Source organism: Octopus bimaculoides, chromosome 8 (assembly GCF_001194135.2).
Source record: "Octopus bimaculoides isolate UCB-OBI-ISO-001 chromosome 8, ASM119413v2, whole genome shotgun sequence".
Classification (NCBI taxonomy): Eukaryota; Metazoa; Mollusca; class Cephalopoda; order Octopoda; family Octopodidae; genus Octopus; species Octopus bimaculoides.
This window is the reverse complement of record NC_068988.1, coordinates 77,791,268-77,805,625: the sequence shown is the minus strand read 5'-3', so window position 1 is coordinate 77,805,625 and position 14,358 is coordinate 77,791,268.

The window sequence follows — 14,358 nt, the reverse complement described above, 5'->3', positions numbered from 1 at the left end:
TATATATATATATATATATATATATATATATATATATGTGTGTATGTATATATGTATGTATATATTTATGTGTGTGTGTTTGTCCCCACCACCATTGCTTGACAACCGATGTTGGTTCATTTACATCGACATAACTTAGTGGTTCGGCAGAAAAGACTGATAGAAAAAATACCAGGTTTACAAACAATAAGTCCTGAGGTCGATTTCTCTGACAAAAAGACAGTGTTCCAGCATGGCCACAGTCAAATTACTGAAACAAGTAGAAGAGTAAAAGAGTAAAATGTGTGTGAGTGTGTGCATATGTATAGAGATAGAGACATACATATATGTGCATGTATATATACATATATATGCATGTGTGTATGTATGTATGCATGTATGTATGTATGTATGTAGGTAGGTAGGTAGGTAGGTAGGTATGTCATCAACATATCACTCAACATCCATTTTCCTTGCTGGCATATGCGTTTGTATATTTGTGTGTGCGTGCATATGTGTGTGTGCATGTGTATGTGGGCACGTGTGTGTGTGTGTGTGTGTGCGTGTGTGTGTGTGTGAGTGTGAGTGTGTGTGCGTGCGTGTAATCATCATCATCATCATCATTATCATCATCAATTCTCCATTTTCAAGTTCGTTTTTCATCTTGCCATGGTTTGGACAGGCCACCTCTGTCCTAGTCAGTTCTTATTGTATAGCTACTGCCCTCACTGTTTCTGATATCTATAATTTTTGTCATATTTTCTATGGCTGCATGCCCTTGTTGTTGCCAAGCACAATACAAAGTGTTTTATCTGCACTCAGTCACTAGAGAAAATGTCATATTCTCAATGGGAAAGGACCAAAGAGACCTCTTCATCTTGTTTTCTCTGTTCATTTGCTACTCACCCTACAGTGAGTACCAGGTGCATTCCACTATGACACAGAACAAGAAGGGTTGCCTTGTACATTATGGTAGTAAAGAATTCTCTCACTACTGGTTGCTCTTTTTCTTACAAGGTAACCTCAGTTGGGAATACTTCATCATCATCATCATCATCATTATTTAATATCCATTTTCCATGCTAGCATGGGCTGGAAGGTTTGACAGGAGCTGGTAAGGCTGGGGGTTGCACCATACTCCATTGTCCACTCTGGTATGGTTTCTATGTTTGGATGCCCTTCCTAATGCCACTGCACAGAATGTACTCTGAGTGTGTGTGTGTGTGTGTGCATGCGCACACTTATTCAGTCATGTCAAACCTAAGCCCATACAATATATCTATCTGTCTTCTTACCAGGAATTCTCCTGTATCCCATTTCTTAATATTTTCATCAAACATCTCCCATCCTTCTTTAGAACTGCAAGCCCTGGATCTCCTTCCTCATCTTAGGAGTTTTCTGAAGAAATTAATCTACAGTATACAAAATAAACTCCATTAATAGCACTCTGCCTTTTTTCTTTCATAACTGTATCACTTCATTTACATTGATAACATTCTTAACAAACATATGAATATCACAACTAAGTTTGTTTTGATCTGTCTCTTTAGAAAAGATAATGTAAAGCTGTCCATTGCCCACTTCTTGAAACAACAAAAAAATATGGTAAATTATATCCCTAAATTAAATCCCTAAATATGCTACCGTATTTCATATATAAGTGGCATGTACTTCTACCATAGATTTTATGGAAAACTCTTGAATCTATTTTATTGGTTTGGCCCTTCATGTCATTTGTTTTTCACCTTGGTTTAATGGATTTGCCTTGAGCAGTGCCTCTTAGCCAGAACAGTGTTTTGCCTTTGGGTCACTGTAACCTCACAAATGTGTGCTGTAGGGGTGCTCAGCATTTAGAGGGTGGTTGTTGCAATTTTTTTTATCTTAGACTAGGTACAATTCCTATATTTTACACATATTTGCTAAGATTAGAATACGAAATGTACATTGCATTATCAGTGAGAAGACATGACTACCAGTGTGCCAAGGTCCTATATAATTTTCTTATATAAGTCCTCCCTTTTTAAACTATTTCTCCTAAAATTCTAACATAGGACCACTAATTCATACAGATATCTGTTAAAATAATCTGCTTCCTCCTCCTCACCAAGATATGTGAAGATGATGTTTGTAAGACGGCATTCAATGAAAAGAGGTGCTGGGTTAATAAAAGGTTCTAGAGGAAAGTGCTGTCTATAAATTTTGTTCTTCAGCACAGAGGATATTGATGCAGTTGATGTTTGTTTGAACAACTGTTATGGGCTGGTATCTACATTAAGTACATACACAATGCACTTCACTCTATTTATAATGTTGATACCAGTGCAATGGTACAAAACCATTACTAAGACTTCAACAGCTTACCCAAAAAGAAAGATAAGCATATTGTGAAACATAGGGACACCAAGGCCTGTACATCTTGTATATTTTCTTCAGACACATTAAATGATATTGAATATTTTACTATTATGTTTCCTAAGCTGTACTATTTAGCTTCAACTTCATTGGGAAAGTTCAACTGTAATCAAATGAAATTAAATCAGTCTTAGAAATAATGAAAATTTCCTTCAACACTTCATGAAATGAATATAACACCATGTTGTTGGTTACTAATAATATGCTTGACATTATTTTCTGTGTCAAAAATGGTAAATGTTTTGGTTATTAACATTGCAATGCCAAATGTTGGAAGAAAAAAAGTTGAGAAGCTAACAAATGACATATTTCTAAGAGTTTGATCTGGGGTCTTATCATGCACAGGAATTCTAAGACTGGTGAGATCTAAGTGGTTAGTGTTCTTCTTAAATATTCAGAAAGAACTGTGATCAGACAGGAAGAGGCTACCAGCAGGAAGATGTTTTGTGAAGAAAGAAAATAATGTCTAGAGTGGGTCATGTCAGTTAGGAGGGAAGGCAGTGCCTATGACCCACTATAGAGTCTCCAAGATAGGTTGGAGGGAAGGAAGTGAAGTCTTTTCAAACAGGAAGCCTGACCTGAATATATGCAGCTGAGTGGACCCTGCTACGGTCAGCCAAAGTGCCAGACAGTGGTATTAAAGTGAGCAATGGGTTAAGCCTACTACTTTAGTAGATCATGATGGAATTTGAACTCAAAATGCAAAGAACTGGAACAAATACCACAAGGTACCTGGTCCAATGTTTTCACAGTGCTGTTAATCTACTGTCCTGGTTTGGTACCTGAAAAGATGGAAGACAGGGTTTGTTGGTAGGTTTAGGTATTGGAGGCCCAGTCAGCTCAACGACCACTGTAGTAGTAGTAGTAGTAGTAGTAGTAGTAGTGGTGGTGGTGGTGGTGGTGGTGGTGGTGGTGGTTGTAGTAGTGGTAGTAGTAGTAGTAGTAGTAGAGTAGGGAGTGTCGGTGAACAACTTCATGATGAGTCAGCTCGCTTTTTACTTGATGATGTCTATGAGTGTGTACATGTATGAGTGTTGCATGTGCATGTGTGTGTGTGTGTGTGTGTGTGTGTGTGTGTGTTTAGTAGTGTGTTGTGTTGAGTTGTATGTGTGTGCATGTGTATGTGTGTATGTGTGTGTGTGCGTGCATGCATGTATGCATGCTGTAGAGTTGTACTATCTTCAATGTGTGGGTAGCATGTATTGCTTATCTATGATTTATTGTCAAAGTCAATAACCTGGTGAGAGGTGGACTTCATGAGTAAACTTCTCTTAGACATGCTACAAGTAGGGGATATTATAATTTTCAGAGAGCACGCATCCAATTAAGAATTATGAGTGATTTTCATTTCATTTCATATACAAGCAGTAGAAATTAATGAGACAGTGGTGACATAAATTTTACAATTTACCATATCTTTTTCTGCGACTCACTACTCCAAGATTAAATATATCTGATTCCAGATACTTTGTCATTAGGATGCAATATATTAGAATTCTAACTGAAAAGGAATTTTCATTTCAACTTTATATATCCAATTTCAGATATGCACACCACAGCAGGCTATCAAACAGGTAGAATATAGAAAAGATGATAGCAGGAAGCTGGTTAGGTTTACTTTGCTTGTCTTTCATATCTCTGAACAGTGATAAATGATGTCAAAGCAGTCAACCTAGATTATTGCTTCTCTATATTCTAGTTTTAAGTCTCCAGAAGAATTCCAGGATTGCTGTCTTTTCAAACAGCCAACAGAATATTCTCCATAGTTTGAAGTGAACATTTTCTCTACACTGACAAAGTTTTTTTCTCAACCCCAGCCTCTTTATCTTCCCAAACATGTATATAGATATATGTAACTTATGCATATGCATGTATAGGGAAACATTAAATATATCTACACATATATGAAGATATACAATTTATGTAGATACATGCATAGAATAAAATGCATTGTATATGCATACATATAGAAATCATATCATTCATGCACAGACATTTATAGGGAAAAAACATGCATTTTATATAGACAGATTTAGAAAGCTATGTATAATTTATGTTTGTTGATATAAAGAAAAATATATATTATGTGATCACATACACATGTATAAACATAGGGAGAGATATTGTTCATATTATTGAAAGGGTGACAAAATATCAAGGTGTGATATATGTGTTCATAACAATACACACGAACACACACACACACATGGCTGTGAGTATGTGTGTGTATATGTAATAAATAAATGGATCTTGTTCAAAATGTCTGGTCTCAAGTTTTCAGTTGCTCAGTCAACTGAACAATGAAGCTCATTGAATTCTGAAGCAGAGTCAGTTGAAAAAAGCATAAGAAGGCTGGACCTTTGAATTACTGGCACAGTTCTTTCAGTAGGATCCCACATAATTTCTTCTTACAAGGAATGGGTTGACCCAAGGCTATAGAAAATGATACCTGCTCAAGTTGTTATGCAACAGAATCAAACATAGGACCTCAAAGCTGTGAGACAAACTTCTTGACTATTCAGCCATACTGTGCCTACACACACACACACACACATGAGTGTGTGCATGTGTTTTATGTGGGTGTATATGTTTGTGTATACATATACACAAGGCAAGAGAAGCCAGAGAATTTCAGGGAGCTATTACTTCTTATGGCAACGAAAAAATTCTATCTCTGAATGGAAAATAGATATTAATGTTCTGGGATTCAGAGTTTGATGTTGTATGATAGTGAAATATGGGCTTTGAAAGTAGTAATATATGGGAGTATTCTGCTGAATTACGGGTGCATATATGGTGCCACCTCCTATGAACAGAATAGATCCGCAGAAGCCTTCATTCCCAACAGACCACCAGTGCTTGACCTATGGCAGAACCTTCCGAGCACATATCAGCCTCATTCGTCACAAGTGGCTGCACCATGACCCATCTTCTTCTCCCATGTGATGCCCTGGTCGTCGGCGACAACACCAGATGAACATTATTATTATTATTATTGTGTAAGGTACCAAGGTAACAGAATCATTGACCTGGAGGAGCATTTTCTGTAAAGATGGTACGAATGTTGATCACAGGGGTGTATATATGATAAGATATGTTACTAAAAACATTGTTGGAGCTGGTTTAACATGTCAAAAGGAAGATAGGACAAGTGGTGTGAGTTGAATGCATGATGTTGAATGTCACAAAGGAGGCAACCCAGGATTGCAATGATTGGTAAGATGCTTTTCTTATGTAAATCCAATCAACTTAGTTATGCAAAGTGTAGCAAGCACTCCTTGTTATATTCTTAGCATCCCAGTGATTTAAACCATACAATACAAATTATATATTTTCGTTCAGGTTGACTTAAAGTTATGATCGAAGGAACTCACCTATGATACCTGTCACACAATGAGACTGAACTGCAAACTATGTAGAAGTGAAACAAACTTGTTGACCCACATGACCATTTCCTCAGGTTCAATAGAACAATATATTGAAAATTAATTAAAATCAACTTTAGAAGACAAACAATAATGATTAAGCTAATGATATTACCTCTTTGTGGTCATTTAACCTGCTAGAAACAGTAAGTAAATCTTCCTGACATTAAGCTCTACTGTCTTATAAAGAAAAGGGTAAATGTGAAAACAAAAAAAAAAGATAAAAATTATGGGAGGGATGGTGATGGCTGGTATGACTTTAACCACAGGTCTACTTAGTCAGGGTCAACCTTGGGTTAGACAACAACAACAACAACATGGAGTGATCAATATATATGTACAGTTGGTAATGGTGCATAATGTAAAGAGGTGTTGATCAAAGTTTCTGTAACCCTTACAGTTTGATGTTTCATTGAAGATATTGATCCAATCAATGGAAGATTGCTTACATGTTGACATCACTATATATCGAAGAACTTAACCAATTTCTGTGTGATTGATTAAATTTGGTTCACAGATTTGCTCAATGAATCTTGATCTGTGTGTATAATTGATTAAATGTTCCAGTTTAACTTGAGTAAAAGACAGAATGTATATGAAGCAGTTGTGTATCAAAGGCAGAGAACAGATAGCTGGGTTGATAGAGACACATCACTAGTTTCCCTATTAACATAACACTATGGTGAGATAGTAAAATAGATATACTGGTTACACTGATATCTTTCTCAAAGGTGATATCTTCAAACAACCATTGAAATATTGCACACCTGTAATACCTAAATTACTCTACAATTATCAGCTAGGTTTTTAAAACTATAATAATACTTCCTCCTCCTCTTCCTTGCTTTAAAGTCTGCTATTCCATGCTTACCTGGGTCAGACATAATTTGCTGAGGCAGATTTTCTTTGGCCAGATACCTGTCATATCACCATCCTCACCTGTTTTGAAACAAATTAATATTTCCCCATGGCCAGATGTGTTATACTATATAAGGGGATAAGGGGTTAAAGTGAAAGGCAAAGGGAACAAGCTTCTGGCTCTTCCTCCAATTTCATTAGTAATCTTTCATGTCTTATTTCCTTTAATTATATAATTGATAGAGGAGTGAATAAGGTTGAGGAAGAGGTGCAGTACAATCCTATCTTTAACATATAGGTGAATAAAGAAAAGATTAGATGAAACTAGGTTATAGAAGGGTCAAAAGTAATGCTATGGGATTAGTGAGTTGACACTCACTAATCCCATAGCATTACTTTTGACCCTTCTATAACCTAGTTTCATCTAATCTTTCCTTTATTCACAGAAGATGCAGGCCTAAACAAAGTTATATATGGGTGGATAGAGTAGTATGTGGAAGAGAAATGATGACAAGGAACCAGAGCATATCCTCAAAGTAACATATCCAAGAGAGTATGGTGAAAAGAGAGTCAATAAAGGAGGACAGGTGAACATTGCCAGAATATGCTCTCTCCTCATTTCGATATGATTTTTTGGGGAAAGAGCAAGGAAGGGTAGCAGGATATAATGGTGGAGGAATGGGAAAGGAAATATTTAACATGCACAAATCAAGTACTTATCTCTTGCAGGGCACAGTGAGTAGAAGAGATGGTACGAAGATGAGAAGGTACAGAATAGACACAGCGATTAGGAGAAAAGATGATGCAAAGACAATCCGAACACAGACATATATATCTGAAAAGTTTAAAATCTCATGAAATATGACCAAATGAGGTTTATTTTCTAAAATAGTCCCTCTTGCTGTCAACACACTTCTTCCATTGATGTTGCAGTGCTTGGATCTCAAGCTTTCATCATGTTGGTCAAAAAGGTCATCAGTACCAGATATGACATCATCAAATCTGTGATACTGATTCCTAGTCAAGTGTTCTTTTTTTTTAATTTTGGAGAACAAATTGATAGTCAGATGGAGCCAAATGAGAAGAAAAAAGATGGGGATCAATCATTTCAAAGCCACAGTCATGCACACTAGCCATTGTAAGCAAGGATTCGCATGCTGAAGCATTGTACTGATGAAACAAGACTCCTTTCATCAATTTTCTTGGGCGTTTGGTCTTGATAGCCTCTTGTAACTGCCTCAGCAAGGTGTCATAGTACTCTCTATTGATGGTGTGGCCATTTTGAAGATAGTCAATAAAGACGGTGCCTTTTGCATCCCAAAAAACTGGCCATAACCATCCGTACCTATGAAATGACATTGACCTTCTTTGGAGCAAATGAGAAGGAGTGTTTCCACAGTATGGATTGTCACTTTTTCTCTAGTTCAAAGCAATGAACCTAACACTCGTCTCTTTCTCTGTGTGTGTATGTGTGTGCATGTGTGTATTTGTGTGTGTATACATGCATGTATATACAAACACACACACACACATATATATATATATATATATATATATATATATATATATATATATATATATATATATATTTATATATACACTCACACACACACACACATACCTATATACATATATACATATCATCATCATCATCATCGTTTAACGTCTGCTTTCCATGCTGGCATGGGTTGGACGGTTTGACTGAGGACTGGCAAGCCAGGAGGCTATACCAAGCTCCAATCTGATCTGGCAAGGTTTCTACAACTGGATACCTTCCTAACACCAACCACTCCGAGAGGTAGTGGGTGCTATTTATGTGCCACTGGCACAAGGGCCAACCAAGTGGAACTGGCACCAAGCATGCTCAAATAGTGCTTTTTACATGCCACCGGCAGGGGAGCCAATCAGGCAGTACTGTTATCAGCCACGACTATGATTTCACTTGACTCAGCAGGTCTTCACAGCATATTGTCCGATAATTGAAGGGTACTTTTAAATGGGCCACTTATGCAACACTGGCATCAGCCACAGCTATGATCTTACTTGACTTGCTGGGTCTTCTCAATCACAACATATTTCCAAAGGTCTCGGTCACTTGTCATTGCCTCTGTGAAGCCCAAAGTTTGAAGGTTGTACTTTACTACCTCATCCCATGTCTTCCTGGGTCTACCTCTTTCACAGGTTCCTTTCACTGTTAGGATGTGACACTTCTTCACACAGCTGTCCTCATCGATATGCAATACATGACCATACCAGTGCAGTCGTCACTCTTTCACACCACACCTGATGTTTCTTATGCCTAACTTTTCTTTCAAGGCACTTACACTTTGTTTTGTATGCACACTGACATTACATATCCAATGGAGTACACTAGCTTCATTTCTTTCAAGCCTACGCTTGTCTTCAGCAGTCACAGCTCATGTTTTACTGCTGTGTAGTATGGCTGTTCGCACACATGCATCATACAGTCTACCTTTCACTCTGAGTGAGAGTCACTTTGTTACCAGCAGAGGTAGAAGTTCTCTGAACTTTGCCCAGGCTATTCTTATTCTAGCAGCTATGCTCTCAGAGCATCCTCCCCAGCTACTGACTTGATCATCTAGGTAACAGAAGCTATCAACTACTTCTAGTTTTTCTCTCTGGCATGTGATGGAATCTGTTTTCTGTACATCTTCAGTGTTTATTGCCCCTGTGCATCTTCCACACGCAAAAACTATCTTCCTAGTTAACCTGCCTTTGATATTGCTGCACCTCTTAAGTGTCCATAGTTTACACCAGGTACATCTTATGGAGTTTCTACCTATGCCTTTTCTACAGATCGAGCAGGGCCATTCTACCTGAAGGGGTTTGTGATTTGTCTGCCTTCGTATATATATATATATATATATATAGGCGCAGGAGTGGCTATGTGGTACGTAACTTGCTTACCAACAACATGGTTCCAGGTTCAGTCCCACTGCATGGCACCTTGGGCATGTGTCTTCTACTATAGCCTCGGGCCGACCAAAGCCTTGTGAGTGGATTTGGCAGACAGAAACTGAAAGAAGCCCGTCGTATATATGTATATGTATATATATGTGTGTGTGTGTTTGTGTGTGTGCGTTTGTGTGTTTGTGTGTGTGCGTTTGTGTGTGTGTGTTTGTCCCATCAACATCGCTTGACAAACCAATGCGGGTGTGTTTACATCCCTGTAACTTAGCGGTTTGGCAAAAGAGACCGATAGAATAAGTACTAGGCTTACAAAGAAAAGGTCCTGGGGTCGATTTGCTCAACTAAAGGCGGTACTCCAGCATGGCCGCAGTCAAATGACTGAAACAAGTAAAAGAGTAAAAAGAGTATATGAGGTCTGATCAATAAGTATCCACACTGTTACCATAGTAATGAAGCTAAAGCACGCAGAGTGAAGCTGGTTGGCAAAGATTAACCTTAAGCTCTACTGTGCATTCGCACTAAGTTTTAATATTCCAGCTCACTTCGTCTCTCTGGTGTGTAGTGCGTGATCATCGCATTGACCATGATAGAAAAAGTTGTCCTGGCAATACCTGCTCAGAGGCCTACGCAAAGTTGCAGAAAGTGTATGGAGAGGAGTGTATGAGCCGAACACAAGTGTTTGAGTAGTTCAGACATTTCCAAGATGGCAGATGGCCGATACTGACAAACATTCTGGGAGACCCGCAACCAACAGAACTGAGAAAAGTATTGCAGATGTTTGTGCAGCAGTGATGGCATGAGGCCAACATATGCAAAAACAAGATCCTTACAGAGAGAAAAAAATTCTTATGAGATGACAGACAAAGATTACAAACCACCTGAATACACATCTCAAAAGTAGTGGAAACTCCCACCCGCAAAGAACATTGTTGGAAACTGAGGAAAGTCTGCATCAATCCCATAAAAAAGAGAAAGTAGACTAGGAGGCCTGTGTTATAGAAAATATTAAGTCAAACTTTAAAGCATTTTTTTAACTTTGACAAAGAAACAGCCTCAGTATGCTACAAAATAGGGTCTCTCTTCTAAAAGGATGGTTCCCTCAGGGAAAACCCAATAAGGATAAGTGAAATACTGAACAAACAGTTCCAAGGTGTGTTCACTACTCCTTTGAGGCACAGGCAAGTGAACAAATCAGCAGATTTCTTTGCCGCTTCACCTTTAACCAAAGAGGCGATAATATTTGAATGCATTGACATTAAAGAAGATGTAATATTGACCATAAATGAGGTAGATGCAAACTCAGCTGCTAGTCCTGATGGATTCCCAGCAACCCTTCTCAAATTATGCAAATGAGTCCTTGCAAAACCATTGCAGCTTCTTTTTCAGAGCTTCGTTGCAAGTGGTTGGCTCCTAGGAAAATTGAAGGAAGGGATTATATGCTCTATACATAAGGGAGGAAGCAGAGCAGATGCTAAAAATTATAGGCCTATCTCTCTGTCCTCACAGATCAGCAAAGTCATGGAATGAATAGTCCACAGGAAATTAATTGCATTTCTTGAAGTGAATGATTTGCTGACTGACACCTAGTACAGTTTCCAGCCAGGTGGAGGCTGCCTGACACAGCTCTTACAACACTATGACTGTTAAAGCAGCTGCTCAACAACTCAAATGTGGACGTGATATATTTTGTCTTTGCAAAAGCCTTTGATAAGGTCAACCACAGTATTATATGTCACAAGCTGCATGATCTCAGCATAGTTGGAATACTGGGAGAGTGGCTACATGACTTTCTAAATGATAAAAGTCAGGAAGAAGTGGCAATGAAGTCACCTCAAAGGAAGTAAAAATAGTAAGTAGTGTTCCACAGGGCACTGTCTTAGGTCTACTACTAATCATAGTGGCCCTCTCGGAGATACCCTCAGCTACTCAGATAGCCACCCTTGTTATCCACATAGATGACACTAAAGTATCTCAGAGGATACAAAACCCTGGAAATATGGTACATCTGCAATGAGAGTTGCATGCAATATACAGGTGGGATGATGACAATAACATGCAATTTAATGCTGAAAAATCCCAAGCCTTGTGCTACTAGTGCACACAAAGCTAAATGAAATGCGAACAGTATACACTGGCCCAGGAGGAATTGCAATCCCTGATTCAAAATCAGTGCATGGATGCAACATTCCAGGTGCATATTATTAATTTGGCAATAAAATGCAGATGGCTAACCGGTTGAATTCTCTGAACTTTCAGAATGTGAGAACAGGAAACCATAATGGTCCTTTGGAGGACATATGTCCTCAGCCACTTAGCCTACTGCTCCCAAGTGTGGTCACCATACTATAAAATTAATGGTGGAACTTGGAGCAACTCAGTGAAGTTATACAAAGAAAACAGTCTCAATGCAATGTGTCAACTACAGGGAAAGGCTAAAAAGGTTAAGACTCTTCTCCCTAAAATGAAGGCCGGAAAGATGTACAGGGATATACATCAGGAAGCTTGTACCAAACTTTGACATTGTAAGTTACACAAACAGTGGAATGGAGTGCTGCTGCATAGTGTCAAGGATCCGAACATTGCCATCAAAATGCAGGACTAGATACTGCAACAACTTGGGTTTCAAGGGCCCACAGCTCTTCAATATCCTTCCAAAATGCCTGAGAGACCTGCATGATGGATGTAGGCATCTTTAAAACAAAACTGGATCTCTTCCTTTCAAGGGCTCCATGTGAGTCTACCTCATGGTAGGAAACACACAATATCAGTAGCTTCAAACTCTCCGATTCACTAAATACCAGATATCAGAGGAAGTTTCAAATAAGGAAGATGTAGCAACACCAAAAATACTTTATCATCATCATTAACATCATTGTCAACATCAATTTATGAGTGATTTCTGAAATAATGATGGACCCTTCATGTGCTTGTCTGACTTGGTAGAACCAGCAGCCAAAATACCCACAAATTTACATTCTGCCAGCTTAAAAAGAAAATCCCATATTATATATTGCATGTTCAAAAAGACAGTTGGCCATGGTTGGAAGTCCTTTGATCATGGCTTTCTCATTCCAGTTTTGTAAGTCCAGAAACCACACAATGATTCCACCACTGATTCATAAGCAGTTGTGGTTTTCAAGTAGAGAAGAGAAATGAAGCTAGGGTTATCGAAATGTGTAGCAATATATACCCACATGACATAGATGTAATTGGACATCAAATAACATTTGATATACTACATTAAGTGTAGTTATCGGTCTAGGAGTTTGAGTGAAGATATTAGAATATAAGATGACTAGAGAGACAACAATAAGGCTTTTGGTAAAATTATTGCAATAAATCAGTGAGTTGGATTATTAGAATTTAACACTGGCTACATTTATCAGAATACAACTTTGGTTTACACTATTATATGGCACTGGCTTAACTTATTACAGACACAACATTGATTCCTGTTATTGGAAAAGTAACATAGGATTACAGCAGCAGAATATTTCTAAGGAGTTAATATGGTGAAATTAAGTTACTGGAATATAAAGCTTTATGAAGATATCAAGACATGGCATTAGGTCAAATTATTAGATGAATGAATGGAGGCAATGTAGGGTAGAGAGCAGTCTTCAGACTTATGGAAGATTACTTCATCTAAAGGTGGGAGTAAGGGGGGGGGGGAATGAAGATGTCCACTTGGACCTGTTGTTGTATCAGAAGGTGACAGACAGTGATAAAACGAAGTGCGGACATACAGTAAGAAATGTCACTGAATATGTTATGTGAAAGTGATAGTAAAACAATAATGATGTTGGTGATGGTGGTGGAGGTGATGATGATGACAACGACGACAATGACGATGATGATGATGATGGTTGTGGTGAGGATGATGGTGGTGGGTGTTGGAAGTGGTACTAACAGCAGTGATGATGATGATGATGATGATGATGATGTTGATGATGACACTAACAGTAAATCAAGTCATTAAACTAACTGCAACACTGGGTCATATTATGGGAATATAACTTTTTGATGAAACTATCAAATGGATTTCATGTGTGGATTTTGTCGCATTCCTTTACATAATTGGAAGAAATATCAACACTTGAAATATTTTCCAGTATATACATATGGGGCCAATATAATAACCACTCTACCTTATTTTAGCCATTAATGTTTCACTGATGTTTTCTAGTACATGGGGGAGCAATATTTCAATGTATTTCTCACTTGACTTTGTTGTAGCCATCTATGTTGCAGTGATATTTTGTTGCTAGATAACTCTGTGAGTGTGCGCATGCACACGCATGTGTGTGTGTGTGTGTGTGTGAGCACATCTGTGCACACATGTGTATAAATATATTTCTGTTAGATTTTACATTCAGTTACATTTTTATTGTTTTAACTGGTTTCAGTCAATAGACTGTGATATCATGTTGGAACACAACCTACAAGGGATTTAGTTATTCATAATCAACCAACACTAGTTATCGTTTTTGTCTAGTATTTTATTTTATAGAACTTTGATTGATGAACCACTAAGTTACAGGGCATAAAGGGACACTACAAAAACTACACAGCTTCATTAGTATGTAAACATAAAGGGGTACATAGATACACAGACAAACACCCATGCACAGTATAACAAATATACATCTCTACCTCTCTCACACAAAATACACATTTCTCTCTTTCTCTCTCTCGCTCTCTCACACACACACTCACGTGCACACACACACACACACACACACACACTCACGTG